The following is a 26738-nucleotide window of genomic DNA, read 5'->3' as shown; positions in this document are numbered from 1 at the left end:
TTTCTTTTTACCAAGACTTAAAATACATATATATATAATGTGAGCAACTGCTATTTTCTTAGCATGTTTTATTGCTTTGACTGTTATGGCTTTAATGGTTTTATGTTTTTTATTGTAATCTGAACTCCTTTGGATGCTGCCTTGAGCCATTTGAATGAGAAAGGCAGCAGATAAATGCTGTAAACAAACAGATGCAAAATAAAATAAATGAATAAATCAATAGATGTGTCCTCTGGGTTATGGATTGGATTTGTTTGCTCCTTATGGTGCAAGCCTATGCATGCTTCCTTGGAAGTAAATTCAATGGAGCTTACTCTCAGGTAAGTGTGCATAGAACTGCCATCTTAGTTTGTTTGTTTTTGTTTGTTTGTTTGTTTGTTTGTTTAATTTATGTACCACCCCTCCAGAATGGCTCAGAATGGTTTACAACAAATAAAAACAATTAAAATAAATTTAACAGTTAAAATCAAAACTCAATCAATTAAACAATTAAAATCATTTAAACATTAAAAACATTAACATTAAAATCATTTAAAACCAGGATTAAAAATTTGAACCATACATCTAATTAAAATCCTGGGTGAATAAATGCATCTGCAGCACCTTTTCAAAAGTTATCAGAGATGGGGAGGCTCTTATTTCAACAGGGAGCGCATTCCAAAATCCAGGGGCAGCAACGGAGAAGGCCTGTTCCTGAGTAGCCGCCAAATGAGTTGGCGGCAACTGCAGGCAAACCTCTCTAGATAGTCTCAACAGGTGGCTCATGGTGAAGAAGACACTCTCTTAAATACCCAGGGCCTAAGCTGTTTAGAGCTTTTATAGGTAATAACTAGCACCTTGTATTTTGCCTGGGAACATATGGGCATCTAGTGTAATTCTTTCAACACAGGAGTGATATGGTCTCTCCTAGATGATCCAGAGACCAACCTGGCCAATGCATTCTGGACCAACTGCAGATTCCGGACTACATACAAAGGCAGCCCCGCATAGAGCGCATTGCAGTAGTCAAGTCTGGAGGTTACCAGCATATGTACCACTGTTTTGAGGTCGTTCATCTCAAGAAATGGATGCAGCTAGCGTATCAGCTGAAGCTGATAAAAAGCACCTCTGGCCACCACCTCAACCTGGGATACCAGGGAGAGGTTTGGATCCAGAAGCACCCCCAGACTGCGCACCTGTTCCTTCTGGGGAAGCGTGACCCCATCCAGGACAGATCAGTGTCGTCTCCCGAGTTCTGATGTCACACAATAAGTACCTCCGTCTTATCTGGATTCAGCCTCAGTTGGTTATCCCTCATCCAGCCCATTATTGCCTCCAGGCAGGCATTTAGGGAGGTTATGCCTTCTCCCGATGAGGTTGAGATGGAGAAGTAGTTCTCAATCCTCTTTATTCTTGGCTTTCTGCAATAGATCTTTCAGCAGCTCCTGTTGCTCAGAGGCTTGGAGGTTCTGCTGCTCCAGAAGAACTCTGTGGTTTAAGGCGGCTCTGCTTAGGATTTTGTTCACATGCATTGCTGGTGTTGGGTTCAAGCCCCACTTAAATGGATGTCAAGTAGCAACTGGGATGCAGACAGAGGGAGAGCTTGAGGAACAGAGGACACTGAACATATACCTGTGCTTGAACAGAGCTTTTCAGGGACAGAGGCTAAAGAACTGAGTTAGATAGAGGTGACGAGAGACAAATTTCTAAACTGCCTGGAAAAATTAAAAATTAACAGATCGCCAGGGCCAGATGGCATCCACCCAAGAGTATTTAAAGAACTCAAATGTGAAATTGCCGACCTCCTTGCAATAATATATAACTTATTCCTACAATCAGACCCTCTACTGGAGGACTGGAAAGTAGCCAAAAAAAGATCCAAAGTTTTTTTTTTAAAGATCTGAAGAGGATCTGGGAAATTACAGGGCAGTTAGTTTAACATCTGTGCCGAGAAAATTGATGGAAAGCATTCTCAAAAATAAAATAGTCAAGCATATAGAAGAACAGGCCCTACTGAAGGAGAACCAGCATGGCTTCTGCAAAGGTAAATCTTGCCTCACTAGCCTTTTGGAGTTCTTTGAGAGTGTCAATGGGTGTGTGGATCAAGGTAATCCAGTTGACATAGTATACTTGGGTTTTCAAAAAGCTTATGACAAAATTCCTTATCAAAGACTTTTGAGAAAATGACAGGCTGCTTAACCTGTGCTGGGTACATTGATGGAAAGCATACTTAAGGACAAAATTGTTAAACATATATAGGCCTTGCTGTAAGAGAACCAGCTTGGCTTCTGCAAGGGCAAGACTTGCCTCACTAACCTTTGGGAGTTATTTGAGAATGTCAACAGGCATGTGGATAAAGGTGATCCAGTTGACATAGTATATCTGGACTTTGAAAAAGCTTTTGACAAAGTTCTCCACCAAAAGGTCTTGAATAAACTTAGCAGTCATGGGATAAGGGGACAGGTTCAATTGTGGATTGGTAACTGGTTGAAGGACAGGAAACAGAGGGTAGGTATAGATGGACAGTTCTCCAAATGGAGGGAAGTAAGAAGTGGGGTCCCCCAGGGATCTGTACTGCGACCATTGCTTTTTAATTTATTAATAAATGATCTAGAAGTTGGGGTAAGCAGAGAGGTGGCCAAATTTGCAGATGACACTAAACTATTTAGGGTAGTGAAATTCAAAGGAGATTATGTGGAGCTCCAAAAGGAGCTCCCCAAACTGGGTGAGTGGGCGACAAAATGGCAAATGCGGTTCAATATTAGCAAATGTAAAGTGATGCATATTGGGGCAAAAAACCCCAACTTCACCTATGAGGTCTGAGCTGTCAGTGACTAGACCAGGAGAGGGGTCTTGGGGTCATGGTGGACAGCTCGTTGAAAGTGTCAAGTCAATGTGCGGCAGCTGTGAAAAAGGCCAATTCCATGTTTGGAATCATTAGGAATAAAACTGCTAATATTATAATGCCCTTATACAAAATGATGGTGCGGCCGCCGGCCACATTTGGAGTAATGCATACAGTTCTAGTTACCATATCTTAAGAAAGACATTGTAGAACTGGAAAAAGTGCAGAAGAGGGCAACCAAGATGATCAGGGGCCTAGAGAACCTTTCTTATGAGGCAAGGCTACAACCCCTGGGGCTTTTTAGTTTAGAAAAAAGACGACTGCAGGGGGACATGATAGAGGTCTATAAAATCATGCATGGTGTGGAGAAAATTTTCTCCCTCTTGCATAACACTAGAACCAGGGGCCATCCTGTGAAACTGAAGGCCGGGAAATGTAGGACAACAAAAAGAAGTACTTTTTCACACAACACATAATGAATCTATGGAATTCTCTGGCACAGGATTTGGTGCTGGCCATTAGCTTGGACAACTTTAAAAGGGGCTTAAACAAATTCATGGAGGGCAGGTCTATCAATGGCTACTAGTCTAGTGGCTATAGGCCATCTCCAGCCTCAGCGGCAAGATGCCTCTAAATACCAGTTGCTGAGGAGGGTGTGACCTTACCTCTAGCCTGTGGGTTTTTCAGAGGCATCTGGTGGGCCACTGTGTGAAACAGGATGCTGGACTAGATGGGCCTCCTTGGGCCTGACGCAGCAGGGCTGTTCTTAAGCGTGGGAGGATCTGCCTGCTCATCCGCTGACACAATCTGCCCCTTTGTTCTTCTCCATTCAGGTAAGTTTGTTGGGGTAGGGGGGTGGCATGTGGGGCAGAAGCTCTATGGGGGCCCAGTGCAGGGCTTTTGCTCCAGGATCTTCTTCAGCTTAGCACCCCTTCTCTGTATTGGATGTACACTGTTCAAGTTAAAATGGCACCTCACTCAAGCTCTTGGTGCTGTCTCCTGGTTGCCATGGAGTCATTGTTAGTGGCAGACAGACTGATAGTTTTGTAAGTGGCCCCAGTGTTGCCATCTTGATCATTTCGTCTGTCATCCTGCTTGGCACTGGGGTAGAGGATTTTGGTCAACAACTGGTTTTTCTGGAGGCCTGTTTTTAAAATGGTGTAGACAAGGGCAAATGAGTCAAGGTCCGTGTCGTGTACTGCATTTTTAAGAGCTGAACCCAGAAGGCCTCAGGATGAAAAGGGCATGTAAGTGAACTGGAGGAAGCCATTTCACTTTGCAGCAGAAGCCTGTGTGAGTGATTGAACCTGTATGGCCTTCTCAGGGGTCAGACTCCAGATGGACTAGAATCTAAGGGAAATCTGCAGATGGACTGTGCTTGGTATTTCCCCCACCAATATAAGTTTTTATGCACTGCCCTTTTCCAGTGAGTTATAAGGAATAAATAGTTGTGCTATGACAAGTCTAGTGTGTGTTGTCGTTCTTTCTTACATATCCCAAGTAAGAATATGTTACAGAACGGAGAAACTCAAAAGGGGTGTTGATGGTATACTGAATACCTGCTAATGGTTTTTCTCTTTGGTTAGCAAAATAGCTCCCGGCTGCTCAGGTGCCTTTAGAATGGCAAATTAACAGTTTCTGATGCTAGTCTACAGAAGAAAGGTTTGGCAAGGCAGTGAGGGACTTTGTTTCTCTGATCTTGGGGGGAAATGATTTTATTCATAAATTTGGTTATAACAATAGATTCTCTTGTGCACCCTTAAAAAATAACCAAGCATAAAAGTCTCAATTCATTGCTGCACCCCCACCGCCCACCCCAATATTCCCCTTAAGGTTTCTGAAGATCTGCTTCCTATGCCCCTGAAGAGCCATCTATGGATACAGAATTATCCGTGTGAAGAAATTTGTGCGGTGAGAATGTGTGAATTGGAGAATAATTATCTTAAGCATTCTCCTTCCCTACAGATAAAAAAATACACACGCACACACACAAACACACATATGGAGATTGCATGTGTGAGTACTGTAAGATATTCCCTCGGGGATGGGGCTGCCCTACATAGGTAGGAACATAGGAAGCTGCCATATACTGAGCCAGACTGTTGAGCTATGCAGTTCAGTATTGCCAACACAGACTGGCAGCAGCTTCTGAAGGTTGCAGGCAGGAGTCTCTCTCAGCCCTATCTTGGAGAAGCCAGGGAGGGAACTTAGAACCTTCTGCCTGCAAGCATGCAGGTGCTCTTCCCAGAGCATGGGGAATATTTTAGAGTGCTCACACATGTAGTCTCCCATTCAAATGCAAACCACGGCAGAAGAGCACCTGCATGCAGAAGGTTCCAAGTTCCCTCCCTGGCATCTCCAAGATAGGGCTGAGAGAGAAACTCCTGCCTGCAGGCTTGGAGAAGCCGCTGCCAGTCAGTGTAGACAATACTGAGCAAGATGGACCCATGGTCTGACTCTGTATATGACAGCTTCCTGTGTTTCTGACCATATGTCTGAAGTGCACATCTTCCCAAACAAAACAGATCCTGGAATGCCCATTTCCCTGAATTCTTCATTGCTTGGACAAAGGAAAGAAGGGACTTGCAAGAAGGATCCGGATACACAGGCTGAAGTGGCGAGAGAAATGCCCTGCCCTCCTGCTCTTAGGGATATGGAGCACAAGCCTGCTGTGGGGCTCCCACAGCGGGTGGTGTGGAGTGGCCGTCAAGGGAGAGCAGCTCTGCATGGCTCAGTTCACTGCCTCCCCATCCAGCCCTTCATCGAAGAGCAGAGCTGGCATTTATTGGCCCATAAAAATCCACTGGAACCCGGCCAGCTCCACTCACCCAGAAACATCTTCGGGAAAGATGGCTGGGAGCCAGGCCCTGGGCCGCCAGCATCCTCTTCACTGCAGAGATGGACAGCAGCAGCCTTTCGCCTCTCGGCTGCCTTCCTGCATCACCCCCTTTTACCGCAACAAATGCTTCTTGCTGTTGTTGCCGTGGTAGTGCAAAGTCTTCACTTTGTCCCTTAAGGTTGGCAATGTGTTGTACCTCAGGAAAACAGCCCACAAAGAGCATCTGTCATTGTGAAGAATGGGACAGCATTCCATGTCTGTATTCACAAGCATAGGAGAAGAGCTGGCGTTGCGGTAGTGAGTGTGGATTGTCCCCTTTGCTAAGAAGAATCCACCCTGGTTTGCATTTGGATGGGTGACTACAGATGAGCACTGTATGCTGTAAGGTATTTTCCTTAGAAGATGGGTCCATACCTCAGTGGCAGAGCATCAGCCTTTGCATGCAGAAGGTCCCAGGTTCACTTCCTAGCTGGGAGAGATGCCTGTCTGTAACCTTGGAGAGCCAGCGCTAGTCAATGTATGCCGGGCCTGCTCAACTTCAGCCTTCTTGCATATGTTGGCCTACAACTCCCATAATCCCTGGCCATTGGCCACTGTAGCTGGGGATAATGGGAGTTGTAGTCCAAAAACAGATGGGGGAAACTGAGTATGCATGGCATAGACAATATTGAGCTAGATGGACCAATGATCTGACTCTGTATAAGGCAGCTTCCTATGTTCCTATGAGTCCCCTATATTCCCTGTGAGAAATGTGACTATGAATGTCAAGAGGGGTCTGGAAACCTAGTCCTATGATGAGCTGCCTATGTTTAGTTTGGAAAAGAGAAGACTAGTGGAGAGATGATTGCTGTCTTCGAAAATCAGGAGGACCATCACAAAGAAGGTGGAGTGGACTTATTCTCAGTGGTCTCCAGAGGAACAGAATCAGGACCAGAATCAGTGGGCTGAAATTTCAAGGAAGTTGATTTAAGCTAGACAACAGGAGCAATTTCCTAAAATGCTTGACCAACAAGCAGAAGGTTGTCGGTTCGGATCCCCGCTGGTACTATATTGGGCAGCAGCGATATAGGAAGATGCTGAAAGGCATCATCTCATTGTGCGTGGGAGATGGCAATGGTCAACTCCTCCTGTATTCTACCAAAGAAAACCACAGGGCTCTGTGGGCACCAGGAGTTGAAATCGACTTGACGGCACACTTTACCTTTAAGAGCTTTTTGAGAAGGGAACAGCTTGTCTTTCACAGTGGTGAGCTCTCTTTCAGTGGCTGGATAGCCATCTGTTAGGGAAGCTGAAGCAGTTTCCTGCACTGAGAGCGGGGTGGGTGGGTGTTGAACTGAAAGACCCCCAAGGCCCTTTCTCACTCTAAAATTCTCTGATTCTAAGAGCACCAGTTAAATAGTTCTTGAGATGTTAATTGTGGGAAACAATGCAACTTCCTCTTCTCTATGTCAGCTCAGCAACATTTGGTGAAGTTTCTTTTTGAAATGAAACACACTCTTCAATGGTTGTGCACTTGTCTGTGCAACTTCAGTGCTGGAGCACTCAGTCACAAATAGATTTGTTAAGAAGTAACGGGGAGTTGCAAGGCTATCCCTCCCCCTCATTACAACACAATATTGTGAACCTTAAGGATTTTTACACTTTGCAAAATATTAATTGGAGGCTATGTCCTCTCCCTCTCTTGTGCCGGAGCACACAACTAGCTATGTTTTTTATAAAGGGGCGGTGGGAGGGGGGGGAATCTGGCATGTGCATTTGACTCTCTGCTTGTAATGAGATGCCACAAGCTGGATCCTGCCCCTGTCAGTAGATTCACGGGACTGGCTCCCGATGGGCTGGGAATAAAGTTGTGCAGGCTGTTCCTGCATCTAGCTTGTACCAGGTGGCTATTGAATGTGCCCTCTTCCACTGGGATCATTTGGGCAACAACTCCAAGCCAAAATACTAATGTTGCAAGCTTTTAATCAATGAAAGCTTTCATGAGTAAGTGAGAACAAATTTTAATTGGTGCAGCTGAACATTAAGGGTGCAATTGCTAATTCTTTGTTGCTATTTGGGTTCTGATGTGTTACTGCAGTAGGAAATTAAAACATAAAGATTGTCTTTCCTTCTAACAATGGATGTTTAGTTAGTTTTATTTAAATTGTATGATCATACATTTCCTTTAATATTTCAAATAGGCACGTATATAGGTATTGATACTATGGATATTTACTGTATTTAACCAATTAATCACTGACTTAAAGAGCAAATGATGACTGATCAACCAAACTGGTGCACAGCCCTACAAAACCCCCCTATATGAACAGAATACCTCCCAGGGCAAGGAAACAGTTGTGTCTGTGCCCCTTAGCTGACTTTATGAGATCAGGAGGTGGGTGTGGTCATGCCTCTAAGCTGACTTTATGATGTCACAATGTAGACATGGCCACTGAAGGACTGTTCAAGCAAGGAGCTCACTTTTGGCAGTGGAGCATCTAGAAGCACAAGACTTACAAGTTTGCAGTTTCATCCCTGCAGGTAAGCACTATAAGAGGCTGAACTAGATGATAGGGATGTGCATGAACCTCAGTCCATGCAAGGTTTGAATACAAATCAGCTCATGGTTTTACAAACTGGTTCGTGCTGGTTTGGTGGTTCAAGGGCGGTGGGGGTGTGTGTGGCGGTTCGTGCCAGGTTCGGCCCAACCGCGAACCTGTTTGGCAGTTCGAGATGGGCAACGGGGTGACAAGCGGCGCCTTTAAAAGTGAGTAGAGCAGGCCCTTACCTGCATGCCACCACTCCATGCATCTTCCTGCTGCTGTGACGGTGCTCCCCCCAGCAGCCCATGCGTAGCAGTGGCACGACGGTGGCAGGCACACATGGCCTCCATGCGTGCGTGTTAGCCATTTTCATGGTCAGCAACACCATGCTGACCACGCAAATGGCTTTCATGCCTGCGTGGAGGCCATGTGCATGCCAACACCACACCGGTGCCATGAGCAGATAGTTGCGGGGAGCACTGCCGCAGAAGCAGGAAGCAGCATGGAATGGTGGCACACAGGTAAGGACCTGCTCTACTCACTTTTAAAGGTGCTGCTTGCACTGTTGCCCCCCTCGAACTGCCAAACCAGCTCATGGTTCGGCTGAACCAGCACGAACCAGTTTGCAGAACCACAATTCATATTCAAACCTGTGCATGAATTGAGGTTTGTGCACATCCCTACTAGATGATGGGGTTTTGCTCCATGTGTCACAGGTGATGAAGGATTCACCCCTTAGTGGGTTGGTCAGGAAGGGAGAAAAATGGAAAGAGAAAAAACTGGACAATTCTGTTTTGCGCTAACAATTGGAAGCTTCTTTCTATTCCAGATACCACTGGCTATCATGCGCTGGAGGGGTCCTGCAATCCTTTCCCACAGTGTCAGGAGATGGAGATGGAAGGATTTTCCATTTCTCTCAAGGAAATGGAAGAAGGATTTTGAGCATCTTGGGGTTGGGCCTTTTCCAGAGAGATGGTTGAGCCAAGGCAAACTTGGAGGTCAGAGAAGAAACCTGAGAACAATTCCAAAAGACAGTCCAGGCAAGCACAGAGAGAGAAGTAGTTAGGTGGGAACTGTGGAACCAGAGAGGAACTGAACTTGGAAGTCTCCAAGGATCAGGCAGGTGGCTCCAGGGCACTTTCCAGATTAAACCCTACAACAGTGTCTCTATGGGTCTGCTAAGTGTGCTTCTCTACTTACTTTGTTGTGACACCACAATCTGTGCGCAGACAGCAAGATGCCGTTCATATTTCCGATGCATTCTTTCGCATTTTATCTTTGCATTATAGTGCTACAACATTGCATGTGCATTGCTAAAAAGTAGCTGTATTTCCCCATTGTAGGAGTTTGAGATTCTGGGGATCGTATTAAATACTATCCTGCCAAGTCGAAGCATTTTGCCCCTGTTGTAGCATGTAATTTGGAAAGCGCCCAGGAGACCTTTTGCTTCCAAAAGAGAAACAGCATTTAAAGAAAGAGAGAGAGATGTATATATCAGGAGATATGTAAATGTGAAAAAATAGATAGATAGACGGATGGACAGACAGACAAGAAAGGGAGCAGGGTGCTAACCCGTCTCCTGGAAAGCCTATAGTCTACTGATGGCTGTCAGCCTTAAACAGTGGCTTCCTTTTCCAGGCACTCCAACTAGCTTCAGTTTTGACTTGATCCCCAGTGACAGTATTTATAGGCAAGGCCAGCCGAGTGCTGCATGTCAATGCTGGGCTCCTGGTCTTTATAATGGTATTATGATGATTATAGTGAATAAAATGGGCTGAGACCAACACTGGAATGAATCATGTTTCTCTGATGTGCAAATGCAATTCCAAATATTTCTCTCCAAGAATTAATCCTCAAAATCCAGTGGAATAAAAAATTAAATACTTGCACAGTCTTAAAGCTTGTTTGGATTGGCTGGCTTCCTAATGAACTCAGAGCTTGGCTGACTGTTTAAACCCAAACTGGCAATCCATATTCATTTGAAAAATGAAGTTAAAATGAGTTTTAAAGGGTGCTTTTAGACACTGAATGGGTTAGGGCACACTAAAGATTTCTATATGCCCATGTGGTTTGCATAGGTTGACTCTGATTGCAAATGTGTATGTGTGTGTCCACACAGGTATGTGTCCAGAACAATAGCATTTCATACCCCAGCACAGCATAGCGTAAAGTGACACATATTGGGGCAAAACCCCCCAACTTCACATATATGCTGATGGGATCGGCGCTGTTGGTGACTGACCAGGAGAGGAATCTTGGGGTCGTGGTGGACAGCTCATTGAAAGTGTTGACTCAGTGCGTGGCAGCTGTGAAAAAGGCCAATTCCATGCTAGAGACCATTAGGAAGGAGACTGAAAATAAAACTGCTAATATTATAATGCCTTTATACAAATTGATGGTTCGGCCACATTTGGAGTACTGCATACAGCTTTGGTCACTGTATTTTAAGAAGGAGATTGTAGAACTGGAAACGCTGCAGAACAGGGCAACCGAGATGATCAGGGGACTGGAGCACCTTCCTTACGAGGCAAGACTACAACACCTGGGGCTTTTTGGTTTGGAAAAGAGAACTATGGAGAGACACTTTATGTGAATATCAAGGGACTTCGCCCTTGAGAAGTCCATAATTCTGGGAAACGTTGAAGAAAAGAGAAGAAGAGGATAACCAGCAGCAAGGTGGATGGACTTGATTATGGCAGCAATGAATGCACCGCTGAGAGACCTTAAAGGCCAAGTTGAAGATGGATCATCCTGGAGAGAATCTATGTGGTCGCTAAGAGTCGACACCAACTTGACGGCACTTAATCAATCAATCAATGGAGAGACAATGAGGCTGTTTTCACGATCTGCCTAACCTAGCCTGGGGCAGCCCAGCTGGGGTTAGGCTGGTTGTGAGAAGCATCAGGATCCTTGTGGATCCCTCCACTCTCTGCCCACCTAACCCCTCTTAAGAAACCTGGCTGTTCGCAGAGGCCAAGGGTGGGCTTGCACCCTTATCCCAGCTACTAGGTATCGTGTGTCTCCTCGGGCTGAGTTCAGCCCGAGGAGACACAGAGACGGGCGCATAAAGTGCCCGTCTGATGGGGGAATCCCTAATGCAAAGTGTGTGTTGCACATTGCATTGCGGGATATCCAGAGGCTGAAACAACAAGTTCCAGCCCCGGATCTCTTTGCCCTGCTCCATGCCTCATGGAGCTGCATGGAGCAGGGCTGACTGTGTGGGTGCACTGAATACGTACGGTTTGGTCGTCTGGGGGGAAGGTAGGTTAGGAGCCACCTCCCCCGCCCCACCGCGCCCTCTCAGCCCGCCCCTGACGATCGTGAGAATCACCTCATAGTCTATAAAACTGTTCTTGGTGTGGAGAGAGTGGAGAGAGAGAAATTTTTCTCCCTCTCTCACAACACTAAAACTGGAAGTTATCCCATGAAACTGGAAATTTAGGACCAATAAAAGGGAGTACTTTTCCACACAGTGCATAATTAATCTATAGAATTAGCTACTGCAGGATGTGGTGATGGCCACCAGCTTGGAATAGCTTTAAAAGGGACTTAGAGAAATTCATGGAGGACAGGTCTATCAATGGCCAATAGACTAGGCTGCCTCCAGGCTCAGAGGCAGAATAGCTTCCAATACCAGTCGCAGGGGAGCAACAACAGCAGGAGAGAGGGCCTGCCTTCATCTCTTGCCTGTGTGCTTCCCAGATGCATCTGGTGGGCCATGTTGGAAACAGGATGCTGGACTAGCTGGGCTTTGGGCTTGATCCAGCAGGGCTGTTCTTAAGTTCTTATATTATGTACAGCATCCCTCCAGAGGCTGCTGGTGTCTGCCTACAAATGAGGCTCAATGCAGCTCTAGCAGTATTTCCAGATTATCTCAGTCTTTTATTTTAGAACTCTTGTATAGGGAAGCCCAAGGTAGGAGGGGGGCAGGGGGAGAATGTGAACTTTCAACTATTCCTGCAAATCTGCCTCTTACTTTTTAATGTATTACTAAGTTTATGGCACCTCAACCCCATAGTTTGTAGTGATCTCATCCACCCCAGTTCAAGATGGTGGACACGTGAACGTTTGAGGCATAAGTGGAGACCAATTTGAACCAAAATTGGTACAGTTGTAGGGACCCATAGGGACACCTCAATGGCATAGTATGTGATGATGTCATCCACCCCAATTCAAGATGGCGGGCAAATGAATGTTTAAGGTGGAAGTCAGCTAACTTGTGAAGATGGTAATTATCAATTAAGTTTACCATGAAAGGAAAGTAGGTAGATTAATTCTCACCAGAGTTTCTTGTTATTTTGTGTGCCCTCCAAGGAGCCCAGGGCAATACACAAGGTTTTCTTCCACATACTCCATTTTGTCCCCACAACAACCGTTTAGCCAAGCTAGAGATAGTGGCAAGCCCAAGGGAAGTGGCATCACTGAACAGAGGTTTGAACATGGGTCTCTCTGGTCCAAGTCCAACGGTCTCTCCACTACATCTCTCACAGTGGAACTAAGAACCATATAGGCCTAGAAGCAGCAGAGCTGCCAAGGTTTTCCTCTCCTCCATTCAGACATTGGTGACTTGAGACCTTTGGACTTCCCTCTCACTTAGCTTAGGTTAAAGGGTTATCAGGGTTTCCTTGTTATCTGCAGTCCTGCAAAAAAGAAAAAAACCCTCAGCTTTTTCCATTTCACCCTCACAGTGTCACTCCAAGAGGAAAGCAGTGAGAAGGAAGAGGGAAGGAAGCTCTCTCCTCTGCCAACAGTGCTGTTGCAGCAGCAGCAAGCAGCAGCAGTGGAAGATAGCACACAGGAGAACACCCCTAGCTGAGGCAACAACAGCCATAAAGTGGGAAAGCCGTCCCTCATCAAGCACATTTTCCCACGCACACTCTTGAGAGGAACTGATGCCCAAGTTAGCAATGCACTAAAGAACCTAAATTCTGCGTATATTTTGTGCCCGAGGGTGCAAAGAGAGTCTCAAATGCATACAAAGGTTCGTCATTTTCATATGTCTATGAGAATTCTCACATATCTGGTAACACACAGCACTCTATTTAGCCAGAATGCTCATTGGCATTACAAATGCCCTGCTGCTTCAGCCTTTTCGTCTGCATTAAGAACAATCAGATGCAAACAAACAGCACAAGAGGCATCCAAAGGAGATTTAAACCTCACATTTGAAAATGTCCTTATGGTTGTTCATGTGGGAGCGGAAATTGAAGAGAGCCATTTGTATTTCAAATAAATATTCTGGCCAATGCAGGTTTTATGTTTGCATCACAAACCTGATTGATGTGAGATCTGGTTTAAGCTTTATGTTTGAAAACACCCTGACTAAATGGATTTTTGCTCACTCTATGTGACAACAACTAACCAAAGCCCCGCTATATGATTATTGAATAGTGAGCATTGATTTTAATTACTGTTGAATAGTTTATGTAAGAGTCTTTTTTAGTATCCAGATGGCTCATGGTTAAAATGGTTGGACAGGTGGGGAGAAGGAGCTATCCTCAAGATCTCATGAGGCAGGTTTTGAAGACATCTCCTTAAGATGCCCTGACTCTGTGGAAGACTGCAGACCCCACCAGCATATGTTAGTCAGTGGCATTTGGACTGGAAGGAAAGAAGTTTCCAGTTGTTAGCTCAAAACGGAATTGTCCAGTCTTTTCTCTTTTACATGTTCTCCCTTCTGACCAACCCACTAAGTAAGGGGTGAATCCTCCATCACCTGTGACATATGGATCATCATCTAGCTCAGCCTCTTCTTATCTGCTGGAATGAAACAGCAAAACATAGAAGTCTTGCGCTTCTAGATGCTCCACTACCGAAAGTGAGCTCCTTGCTTGAACAGTCCTTCAGCGGCCACATCCACATTGTGACATCATAAAGTCAGCTAAGGGACATAGCCACACCCACATGCTGGTCACAGTCAGCTGAAGCATGGCCACACCCACCTGCTGATTTCAGCTAAGGGGCACAGTCACAATTGTTTCCTTGCCCTGGGAGGTATTCTATTCATGCAGGTGTTTTCAGGGCTGGGCACCAATTTGGTTGATCAGTCATCATTTGCTGTTTAACCAATTTGGTGATTTGTTAATTAAATAAATGTACATAGTATCAATACTTATAGAGATGCTATTTGAGATATTACAGGGCTATGTGTCACTCTTAGTTTTTTCTTAGTTTCATGCTATTCTGGGCAACACTGTTGATCAACCTGCTAGCAGCTTTTCCTTTCTTCCCTTTTTGAGTGGGATTTGGGAAACTTGACTCAATGGCTGCATTTGCACATAATGCGGAACTGTCGTACCGCATCCAACCTTAGGCTGCAGCAACAAAACTCACTACAACCCAAGGATTCAGATTGGAGTTTCAAATCTGAACCCTCTTTTATTGCCATGTCAAAACTGCATTTCCCCACATTCGGACGTAATATCATTGGAACCTCTGTCCCATTCAACTGCAGTTCCGCGTTACGTGCTAATGCAGCCAATGTGATCGGGGCAGCCAGCAGGGCAGATATGAGGAGGGATTCCTGACACCTGAAGCAACTATATCTCAAACCAGAGGCAAACCAGACTCCGTACACCTGTGTCAGGTGATTCTTTTCCTTTTTGGACATACAAGACTATTATGGTAAGGCATGACCAGGCAGACTAGATAACTAAGAAGAACATTAAAGATTTACACAGTCTGCATACTCACAAGCAAAATGATCCTGGTTAAAAAGCTAATCAGGATCAGCAAGTCCCACAGAGATGACTGTGAGAGTGCAGAATTTCAAACCGATCTAGGTCAAACTTCAGTTAACCAGCATTTAACCAGAATAGATAGCTAGGACTCTCTCTCTCTCTCTCTCTCTCTCTCTCTCTCTCTCTCTCTCTCTCTCTCTCTCTTCCATCCCCCGCCACAATAGAATATAGAGTGGAGAAGTATGACATCCCTCCACTGAATTCCTCCCTGGTTCTATATGCTGCTGTTCCAGGTTTGGCTTAGGCCAGCCACAGTAAGCATGTCACTAACAGGGACTCATGGGAAAAGAGGCCAATGGAGCAGGGAGGGGAGGGGCGCTGTGACTTCTCCAGCCTTAACAAGATGTCAGAGCAATGACTGAAATGCTCCCAAAGCCTGCTGGGCTTCGTCTGGCAACAGAGGTGGCAGAGAGAAGCCCAGCGGCCAAGCATGGACCCTTGCCCCTCATCCCGCTTTGATCCCCCAGCCCCCACTCCCTTTTTAAGACCCCCTCCTCCTTCTGCAGCCAGACCTGCCTGTGAAAACTATCCAGACTTAAAGCCAATCAATTTCCAACGAGTAGCAGAGTTTGACGGGAAATTCATTCCAACTGGGGGCCTTGATTTATCTTTCAAATATACGGACAAGCGTGCGCATGATGGAGCCCATTAAAATGTTGGAAGATTGTTTTTATGATTGAAGTCTGTATTACACTCGCCATAAAGAAAGGCAGCGCGGAGTCATTAGCATTTCCATGATGTTATATTTCTGCCTGTCGTGGGCCAATAACTCATCTTTACGGCTTGTCCCACCGCTAGCTCTTTGATACAATGAGTATAGAGTTAAGCAAAACTACAACAGGGAAGGAGAATCCGGCGAGCCGCCTGCCCTTCACGCCGCTTTCGCCTCCTCTGCTAGAGACATTTTTCAGAGCACTGAAAGAGCACATATGCAGGGAGTCACTCTTCCCCCCGTTGCTATTCTTCATCGCGCTCTCTCTTTCTCTCTCCCTCTCCCTCTGCCTGACACCCCCTCCTTCCTTCTGCTCACCCATCCGGCTAAATGAAACTTATCTTGCCATTTCGCCCCCCTCTTCCGCCTGCCTCCTTGTCCTCCTCTTTCCAGGCTCCCTGGGTTGTTATCATCGAACCAAAGAGAGAGGATTTTTTTTTAAAGCAATGACCTTCTTTTCTCTCCCTCCTTTCTATTTTTTCCCCAGGTTTTTTTTTTTTTTAAAGAAAAAAGAAGAGAGAATGTTACAACTGGCTAAGTAGCAGAGCTCCCAGCTTTCTGAGGACACCTTTCCTTGGTCGGACTTGGTGAGAGTTATGAATGGCTCACAGCAGGGAGAGTTGCTCAGTGGTTACATCGGAGCCCACCACTGACATTCGGGGGTGATTTTTGGATTGGTGGCATTCTGTAACTTGGTCTTTATGCCTTCTGGTGTCTCTGCTGTGAATATTTGTGACCCCTGACGTGCAAGATTCTCCCTAAGCAAAAATGGTACAAACTTTATGTCCCACCATGCAGATGCCAAATCTTTATGATCTACCCAGGATCCTTCTGCAACTCTGTCCACAGCATTTGGGAATGTTTGTCTATAATGTGGGAGTTATTGTGCTAGAGAGCAGGGAGCATGCAACATACAAGTACTCTCAAGAACTCTTGTTGGATTGGCTGTCAACCTCAACTTTCATTTTTATGGCCTGAGAATTCATAGGAAAATAAGATGATCCCATTAAAAAATAAATAAATCTGGACAGCAATAGAAAGCATCCTAAAACTCATTATAGTTCAACTCTAATGACTCTAATTTTACATTTTAAAAAAGGCTAAATAATGAAGATAGCCTCGCTCACACACACACACACACACACATGCAAAGCAGTGTGGGAGCTACTCCCCTAGAGGATCATCCCACAGTGAGAGAAGCACCATATCTGTGGTGCAAATAAAAATGGGAGAATCAAAATCCTCACCAGATTCACCTTTACAAGCATAGCCCCTTGAACCGGGTCGAACCGGTCGGTATTGGACTGGACCCGGTTTGGGTTGAACTCGGAACATTGCCTTTATTTGAGGCTGGTTTGGTTTGAGTTTGAACCGGTCGAACCGGGCCAGTTTTCAAACTGGTTCTACACACCCCTAGAGAGACTCCCTCCTCATGACTGGGAATCCTGACTGCCCAGCATTCCAGATCATGGGCAGAAACTTTCTTTAGTGCTTGACCCTGCAGACCAGAGAGCAGAGACATGACTACAGAGTGTATTAGTGCCAGTCAGTGTGGCTGACTGGCCGGCTCCCATTCCCCTCTATCTGGGTACTATGTACTCAGTTTCTGAATGTTTGAAGAGAGCTTAAGTCCCATTGGAATCAATAGCAATAGCTAATTACCTATATCAGGTAAGCGGGGAAACTGAGTGCAGCTCACACACTCTTGATTTCCAGCTGTGAAAACTTGGAAATTTTCAATGATGTTGGGTTGACAATACACCAACTTGACATTTACCTGACATTGACAGCCAGAGTTCAAATCTTAGCTCAGTGATGTCAGGTAATTGTCAGGTTGGTGCATGCCAGCCTAATAGCATGGAGAATTTCCAGGTTCTCATGATTGGAAAGCAGGATCATGCACGCCACTGGAATCTCAGATTCCCCACTTACCTGATGTTATTTTGGTCATATGAACCAGCCCTAAATATGTTTACACAGAAGCAACTCTTCGTTGAAGTCATTGGTGCTTACTTTTAAGTAAGGATGCATAGGATATAGTTTTGATTTCACTATATTGCTTTCCATGAGACAGAGTCATGACCAACTTGTTCTGAATGATGCCCATCATGATACAGATTTGGAACCAACTCTAGCCCTAAAGGCTCAAGACTGGCAGTAAAATGTAAGAGCAAACAACAACCACACTTCAACAACAGTGTTACCTACATGTGATAATGGGTTGGATGAGGGATAATAGATTGAAGCTGAATCCAAACACAATGGAGCTGCTCATGGTGGGGGGCAGAGTCACAAGTTGTGTTAAAGTTGTCTGTCCTGGATGGACACTTATTCAGAAGGAACAAGTACAGAGCCTGGGAGTACTCCTGAATCCAAGTTTCCCTCTGGTTTCTCAGATTGAGGAAATGACCAAGAGTGCCTTTAATTCGCTTTGATTGCTATGCCAACTGCACCCATTTCTGGAAGAGAATGTCCTTAAAACAGTAGTGCATAAGCTGGTAACCTCCATACTTGATTACTGTAAGGCATACTAGGCGCCTGATTCTGTGAGTGCTCAGGCTTGTGCCCTTAACCTTGGCTAAAGGCTGGGGGTATGAAGTAGGGTTAGATAGGTGGTCAGCACCGGGATCCATGCAGATCCCAGTGTTGCACATGAACAGCCTAACCCAGCCCGACCCAACCCAGGCTGGGCTGCCCCGGCCTGGGTTAGGCTGCTCATGAGAACGTCCTTCATGTTACTCCTGTTCTGAAAGCACTGGCTCCTAGTATGCTTCTGGGCAAAATACAAAGTGCTTATCTGGTGGCAACTCGGACATCTCTGTACTGCCCCTGAGCTCTGAAACACACTCCCAGGCAAGATATGAGGCTTGCCCTCTCTGGTGCCCTTTAAGAGAGAGAGCCTTAAAGACACACCTTTCCAACCAGGCATTTTTTGATGATTCTTTTTAGCTGTTTGTTATTGGCTCTGTTTAATTCTGCTTTAATTTCTGTATTTTAACTGGTTTGTTTTAATTGGGTTGTAAATTTCCTAGAGATTTTTGATTAGATGGTATACAAACAAACAAACAAACAAACAAACAGTTGGAACCCCAAATATATTCTGATAAAGAGCCCACTATTAAAAGAGGCACTTGTCTGCAGCAGTGTGTTCTTAGTGTATGTATTTCCTATGTGTGCGGGGCGGGGGGGGAACTGGCTAGCAGGCTGTATCTGTGAAGGCGACATCAGTGTGCTGTATGCATCCATCCTGCTCTCCTATGTGTGCACAGGCATGTGTGGCTGTGTGTGCTCCATCACTCCATCACTGCCTCGTTCTGACTTGCCTTTGCAGGGTCTTAAACCTGCCAATGACTCGCGGACGTGATGTGAAAGCTGAGTGGGCTCAGCCTCCTCATTGCCGCTGTGCGCAACCGGAATGCTAAACAGCCCCTGGGAGACAGGCCTCACTTTCCGTCTGACATTGGTTGCCTCTTTCCCTGTGCAAGGTGTCGTTCAGGCAGGGGTGGGGTGGGGTGGTTGGGTTGGGGGGTGCATGGCATGAACTTGCAGCAGTCGGGCCCAACTGGAAGCATTTGTGGCCGTATGTGTTGCTGTCTACGTAGGAGTGCGTTTCCATAAATGTAGTGCTCTCTGTCTCTGGTTGTTTCTTCCTCTTGACGTTCAGGCTGGGAGCAACCCCTCAATTTATGGGCCCTGCGCTGAGCGCCCGCCACCTTGTTTGGCACTGCTTTCCCTCAGAGGTGACAAGAGGCAGGTTGTTTGGACAGACACAGCTGATAAAATAACAATCTGCCACTCTCTTGCGCGGTGGTGGCAGGCAGGATCTGCCTTCCATTTGCCGTGAAGGCACAATTTTCGGGGAAGTCACGAATTGGGGAGAAGAGAGAAACAGAGGCGGGGCGGGGGGGAGTGAAAGGCCTGAAGGTTTTATTATCTCTCCCCGGGGAAAGTTTAACGCGAGGTGCTAAAATAGATAAGTTGCAGTTTGGGCACATTTGTTTTCCACATAAATTAGATACCCTGTTAGATAAACTGGCTGCAGCTGTGGGGAGAGGAAGGTCAGAGAGAGGGATGGAGGATGTCTGGGCTGGAATATGCAGCTTGAAGAGAAAAGCAGGTGCTGGGAAAACAAAGGGCAGGTTGTTGAGATTCAGCACAGGTAGGGAGAGGGAAGATAAATGGTGGAATAGATTTCTCTAGAAAGCAGAGGGCAGAGCTCCATTTGAATCACCAAAGAAAAGCTTATATAGGGGGTGGGAGGAAAACTACTGGTTGACATCCAGACTAATGAAGTGCATTTCTATTTACACTGCTCACGCACTACAGGCAAAGGTGGTTTTTATCAATCTCCCCTTCCACTTTGAAGCGGACTCCCAAAAATATGTCTTTGAGGGCTGCACAGTCCTCAAGGACATATTTTCAGGAGTTGCCGTCAGCTTCAGAATGAAAGGAGGATGGGTGAGAGTCTCCCCTCCTCTGGAGCATGTGCTATGTGTTTGCTGCACTACAGGCAAAGGTGATTTTTATCAATCTCCCCTTCCCCTTTGAAGCTGACTCCCAAAAATATGTCTTTGAGGGCTGCACAGTCCTCAAGGACATATTTTCAGGAGTTGCCGTCAGCTTCAGAATGAAAGGGGGATGGGTGAGAGTCTCCCCTCCTCTGGAGCATGTGCTATGTGTTTGCTGCACTCATGGTTTGTTAGTCTGGATGTCGGCCGCTGGAGGAAGGGAGGGTGGGGTACTGTAGGCTCAGCACACTCGTGGCCTCTTGACAGTCTTGTTCCTCTCCTCTGCCTCTCTACTTTCTAACAATGTGTCCCACCCACGCCTGGGAAGTGGTGTGGGTGGGACACATTGCTGCAAAGTAGAGAGGCAGAGAAGGGTAACAAGACTGTTGGGAGATGGGGACTACAGCCATTCTCTGTATGCCCCCTTTCCTCTAGAACTCCACAGCAGAATACTACTGGTCTGGGGCGGAGACACCATTGGGTGAATGGGTTCAAAGAACCTGGGCCGCCACCAATCAGGGCCCCTGACATCAGATGCAGGGGGCATTATTTCAGTCCCAAACAGGGTCACGTGGCCTTGTTTTGTAACCGAAATCAACCCCGCGCTGCATTGGCAGTGCAGCTGGAGTGACTCCCCCTGCCTTAAAGGCACGGAGAGCTACTCCTGGTCTTGCTGACAACACACTCCCGCTGATCCATCTCCCGTGCAGTCCTGTTTAGGAGAGAGATTGGCCCGCGCTGCATTAGCAGCACGGCTGGAAATGGCTCTCCCTGCCTTTAAGGCAAGGAGAGTCGCTCCAGCCTGCTCTGCCCAACGCAGCACAGGCTGATCTCCCTTCCAATGGGGCCACGTGGCCCCATTTGGGAGGGGGACCACGCCCCCGTGTCTGACATCAGACCTGGACCCCTGAATCTGATGTCAGACCCGGACCTCTGTGTCTGATGTCAGATGGGGGGGGCAGGACCAGGGGGCCATGGTGGCAGCCACAAACGGGCTGCCGCCAGCTTCTCTACGCTCGTGTACTGGTCGACATCCTAACTAATTGTGTGTGTGTGTGTGTGTGTGTGTGTGTGTGTTTGTGTGATTTTCACCGTCACCCCTTCCCCCCATCAGCACTCTGTGCAATTCACAAATATGTCAGAAAGCTGAACAACCCTGAGGGACATATTTGCACATTGCAAAGAGCGCTTCCAGGGAAAGGGGAGACTGGCGCCCACAAACACTTGCACTTCAGGAGCGGGAGCACATCCGCTGCATGCGTGCTTCTTTAGGCTGCATGCACACAGCATTAAGATGTCTGCCTGTATATATGTTACTGATCCCATCATAATACAGTTAATAGATGTGGAAGTGAGCTTTTCTCATGCTTTTTGTTCAGCAAGTAGTTAAAGGTCTTTCCTCAATGGACACTAATGACTAGAAGATGTTTCTTCAGTTACTTTGATGGCTTTTAGTTACTGTATACACTTACCAGCCTACCAGCTACTGGCTGAGACCATTGTTCTTTGTTCTTGTGTGTCTGGGTGTGTCTGCACCTGTATGGCTAAAGAGAAACAGTTTGGTTGCCAATATGCAGCCTGCAAAGGATACCAGGCAAATGTCTGCAGCTACTACTGCTGCTGCTGCTGCTGCTATTTCTATGATGACGATGGTGACTACTACTGGTATGAATATTTATATACTGCCACTTAATGGTGCAGCAGGGAAATGCTTGACCAACAAGCAGAAGGTTGCCCGTTAGAAACCCTGCTGGTACTATATCGGGCAGCAGTAATATAGGAAGATGCTGAAAGGCATCATCTCATACTCTGCAGGAGGAGGCAATGGTAAACTCCTCTTGTATTTTACCAAACAAAAGCACAGGGCTCTGTAGGCGCCAGGAGTTGAAATCGACTTGAAGGCACACTTTACCTTTACCTTCAACCAAAGTTTTCAAAGCGGTTTACATAGATATAAATAAATACATAATATGACACCCTGTCCCCAAAGGGCTCACAATCTAAAAAAGAAAAAGAAGAAAACACACACCCATAAAGGTAGACACCAGCAGCAGCCACTGGAGGGATGCTGTGCTGGGGGTGGATAGGGCCAGTTGCTCTTCCCCTGCTAAATAAAGAGAACCACCACTTTAAGAAAGGTGCCTCTTTGCGCAGTTTGCAGGGGTCCAGGGAAGGCTCCAAGTGCGTGTGATCTGCTGGACAGGAGAAGGGTGGGTGGGACCAGGGGCAGCTCAAGAACTCTGAATGCCTGAAGCAAGGTGCCAAATCCCATCCTTCCCTGTGTGCTTCCTCCTCCACATCCTCCGCCTCCCGTTACTTTTTTTAACAAGCAGGGTGGGGCAGGAGGACATCTTGTTGCCTCGCCAGTGCCTCAATAATCTGCTGCCTGAGGCAGCTGCCTCACCTTACCTCATGGAAGAGCTGCCCCCACACCCAGGGGATGGGCCAGGATTGATGGGACACTCTAGCAAGTACTAGAGCTGGTGATTGTCTGATGCCTCTGTGGCACACCCTTATATATAAGCAACACTAGATTTTTTGGCAGTTCTAACTGTCACTCGTCTCCACCCACCTACCCGCATCCAACCTCCTCCTTCCCTCTGCAGCCACCCACCTGCCTCCCTTCCCATTGCTGCTAGTGGCAAAGAGATAGCACATGGGCTAATGACATCATAAGCCTGCGCTCCGTCTCTTTACCACCCACAATGAGTGCGGAGGGAAGGAGTGAGGCAGGCCGTGAGCCAGCAGCTGCAGAGGTGGGTGGTGCACAGCTCCATTGGGCGGCCCATATTCATTGCACTCAGTCACCCAATGGTAGTTCTTCCCCTGATACACAAAGACTCCAATAACATCACAAGTCTCTGGTGTTCTCTTCTCACAAAGAAACAGATCCTGTACAAGACACTCTCCCTGAAACGTCTTACCCTTCTGGCAAGAAAGAAGCAGTGAGTCAGCACTGTCATTTATATAATATCATTAAAAAAAAAAAATCTAACAGTGGATCAAGGCCTGAGAAGCCCAGGTCCCGGAATGCAAGAGTAATGGGGAAATCTGAGTGCTGGCGAGAGAAGACCAAGTGGCGAGCTGATGTGGCAGTCAGACAGTGCTTCTGCTTGGCTCCAGTGAAGGCTGGATGTGTGGCAGCAGCAGTGGCGGTGTTGATGATTCAGAGAACGCAAAGGGCGGGGGGCAGGCAGAGAAGTCAAGGCACTCGCCTCTCCTCCAACCCCATCCAATCTTGGCCGTTTCCCAAGTGAAATCACAGCTCTGGAGAGCATTGCTCGGTTGGGCCCGGGCCAGAGACATTCCGCATTTGCTGCCACAGGAATCCGTCTAATGACATTCCCGGCTGTTCCCTGGAGCCAAGCAAGAGCTCAGCCTGCTTATGATGGGTCATAAACAGCCTGAGTCTCCTCTTTGCGACAGGGTGGGGTGCCTGCAAGAAAAGGTATTGACATGGTTTTTAAAAGAACCCCAGTATGTACTAGATTATTGCATCTTAATTCTGCTCCTAGGTGCCAGATGAGGTATAGGCGAGACGAGGTCAGGAGCTACATTTGGTGGTAGAAAATAGGCTTCTCCTTTCCCCCTCACAGTGTGGGAGCAAGTCAGACTAATACCACTTCCATAGGGTCTGGAGGTGGCAAAGATGTTTTGCTACATGAATGGCAAAATAGATCTCCCTGCAGTCCAGAAAGAGCGTTTTGACATTTAAATGTCATACATTTGCATGACAATAAACATGTACAGGCTGCACCACATTCTGCAAATACAAATGTTTTCAGAATTTCAAAACAGAGCAAGCCAGAGGAGTGGAAGCAAGGAATGCAAGCTGCGGAGGATACCAGCAAGGGGTTGAAGAACTGATATGGCTAGGGAGACACGGTTCTGCCACTGACAGTGAAGAGACATTTTACTCTCTTGTCTAGCAGGAGAGGCTTGGGGAGCAGCCATAGCTCAGTGGTGTGCTGTACCTGGAAAGGGTTCAATCGGTGGCATCTCCCATCAAAACATCTCAGGTAGTCGGGAGATCGTCTGCCTGGAGACCCTGGGAAACCTCTGCCAGTTGGAACAGAAAATGCTGGGCTGGATGGACCTGGCTGGATGGACCTGGAGAGCTCCTTAGAAGAGCTGCCTTAGGAGAACTAACCCTGGCTCTAACTGGCTTACAGCCCTCTGCAATATCTGCCCTGCCCCATCTGCCGGAAGGAAACAGTTATGTAGTTCAAGTCTGAACAGAAAAAGCAGGGGCAGGTGACATACCAGTGGGCAACCATGTTCAGACCCCGGACTGCCCAATGGGGAAGGGCCAGCCAATGGGGCTGAGCCTCTGCAGCTGCCTGTCCACCCGACTGCCTACCCCTCTCTCCCCTTGTCTCCAGCAGTGGCAAAGAGCTGGCTGATGATGTCACCACCTGGGAGACACACAGACAATGGGTGATGATGTCGTTAACCCATGTGCTGGCTCTTTGCTGCTGCCGGCAACAGGGAGAGAGGCAGGCAGGCAGGTGGCTGCAGAGGGAGGGAGCAAGTGGGCGGGGAGGCAGGCAGAGGTCAGTGGCAGCAGTTGGGGCAGCGGGGAGGGGAGCCGCCAAAAAATCTTGCTGTAGGCTGTTACTCGCATCACTACCCTGGTGAGAAAAAGAGGAGGGTTTTTGTAGCTGGCCAGCAAGAAGCAGCCTTGGGAAGCAGCAAGAGCATGCTGTGTCTTTCGGGGGACCTGCTGCTGCTTAAGGCCAGTACTTACTCATCTGGAGGCTTATCTATCTATCTATCTATCTATCTATCTATCTATCTATCTTTATTTATTAAAACGTTTTTATACCGCCCAAAACTTACGTCTCTGGATGATTTACAACAGAGACGTAAGTGGTTTTTGCCACTTCCCTGCAGCTTAAAATGTATAATTGTAAGGAAACAGATAATAAGATCGTTCACATGCTTGTGTGGGGCTGGGGAGGGCAGCGGGGAAGGCAGGATTGCACCTACCTTCCCCCCAAATGATCGTGCTGTTTCTTCAGCCACAACACTGGAGCGCCCACACAATCCATGCTACAGTGAGCAGCACAGCCATCTGGAGGCTGGGGAAATGAACCTGGGTTTCCAGCAATCCCACAAAGCACCACATGGTGCACTGGAGGATTTCCCCGCTGCTGAGCACTCTTGCCACCCAGCTCTATGAACGCTTGGGCTGCAGGCAGCCTGAGCATTCACACAACCCTTCTACCTCACTATAAGCTGGGGTAAGAAAGAAACCCAGGCTACACCGGTGAACAGCACTGGGACCCGGACCTGGGTAGGGCTGTGGAAGCTGGGGTAGGGTTGCTCGTGGGAATGACCTCATTATCTTTACTACTCTTATGTTGCTTTAGTACGCTTTGCTCACAGGGAAACTGGCCCCATAAATGGCTGCTGTAAACCTTCTTGCTGCTTAGGCAATGTGAGGAGGAGGATGAAGCAATGTGCCTCTAATGGCTGGCAAGACTCAGCTAACCCCTGCTAACTTGTCAAAGAGGCACCTTTTAATGTGCTGATTCTCTTTATTTAGCAGGGGGATAGTAACTGGCCCTATTCACCCCCAGCACAGTATCTCCGGTGACTGTTGCTGGTGTCTGTCTTATATTTCCTTTTAGATTGTGATCCTTTTGGGGACAGGGATCCATGTTATTTATTTATTATTTCTCTGTGTAAACCGAAAATAATCGACATAGCAATACCAGGGGACAGCAGAATAGAAGAAAAAGAAATAGAAAAAATAACAAAATACAAAGATCTACAAATTGAAATTGAAAGGCTGTGGCAGAAAAAAACCAAAATAATCCCAGTGGTCATTGGTTCCCTGGGTGCAGTTCCAAAAGACCTTGAAGAGCACCTCAGCACCATAGGGGCCACAGAAATCACCATCAGCCAATTACAAAAAGCAGCTTTACTGGGAACAGCCTATATTCTGCGCCGATATCTATAACAATTGACAACAAAATTCTGGCATCCCAGGTCCTTGGGAAGGACTCGATGTCTGGATAAAACAAACCAGTCAATAACACCTGTCTGACTGTGTAAACAAGAAATAATAATACTGAGTCAGACCATAGGTCCATCTAGCTCAGTATTGTCTACACAGACTGGCAGCGGCTTCTCCAAGATTACAGGCAGGAGACTTCCCCAGCTTTCCCTGAAGGGTCAGAGATTCAACCTGGAGAAAAGAGGCCTTGAAGAATATATCAAGGACAGTGAAGAAGATGCACTTCAAATGGTCAATAACGCAAAACTATTCAACACCAATGAAACAAAGCAGGCCTACAAGAAAGAACAAGTCAAGAACTGAGCAGAAAAATGGAAAAATAAGCCCCTGCATGGTCAATATTTGCACAATATAAGTGGAAAATCAGACATCACCAAGACCTGGCAATGGCTTAAGAATGGTTGCTTGAAGAAAGAAACAGAGGGTTTAATACTGGCTGCGCAAGAACAGGCACTAAGAACAAATGCAATAAGAGCAAAAGTCAAAAAATCCACAACAAACAGCAAGTGCCGCCTTTATAAAGAAGCAGATGAAACAGTGGACCACCTAATCAGCTGTTGTAAAAAGATCG

At 46.7% G+C, this 26738-nt stretch overlaps 2 long non-coding RNA genes across 3 annotated transcripts; one reads left to right on the top strand and one right to left on the bottom strand.

Moving 5' to 3' along the window:
- The first annotated feature begins 3483 nt into the window (after positions 1–3483).
- On the top strand, positions 3484–13337 carry LOC128346195 (uncharacterized). 2 transcript variants are annotated; one of them, XR_008316837.1, is made up of 3 exons: positions 3484–3657; positions 8086–8183; positions 12874–13337. It is a non-coding gene; the product is annotated as an uncharacterized LOC128346195 (long non-coding RNA). The 2 variants fall into 2 exon arrangements; XR_008316838.1 differs by lacking the exon at positions 12874–13337 and adding an exon at positions 9015–9332.
- Positions 13338–19624: 6287 nt separating this feature from the next.
- LOC128346194 (uncharacterized) lies at positions 19625–24510 on the bottom strand. The gene is made up of 3 exons (XR_008316836.1): positions 24120–24510; positions 21618–21689; positions 19625–19757 (listed from the first exon to the last, which is right to left on the bottom strand). It is a non-coding gene; the product is annotated as an uncharacterized LOC128346194 (long non-coding RNA).
- Positions 24511–26738: the final 2228 nt, after the last annotated feature.

The sequence above is a fragment of the Hemicordylus capensis genome, chromosome 2 (genome assembly GCF_027244095.1).
Source record: "Hemicordylus capensis ecotype Gifberg chromosome 2, rHemCap1.1.pri, whole genome shotgun sequence".
NCBI lineage: Eukaryota > Metazoa > Chordata > Lepidosauria > Squamata > Cordylidae > Hemicordylus > Hemicordylus capensis.
This window is presented reverse-complemented; position numbering and strand designations above follow the sequence as displayed.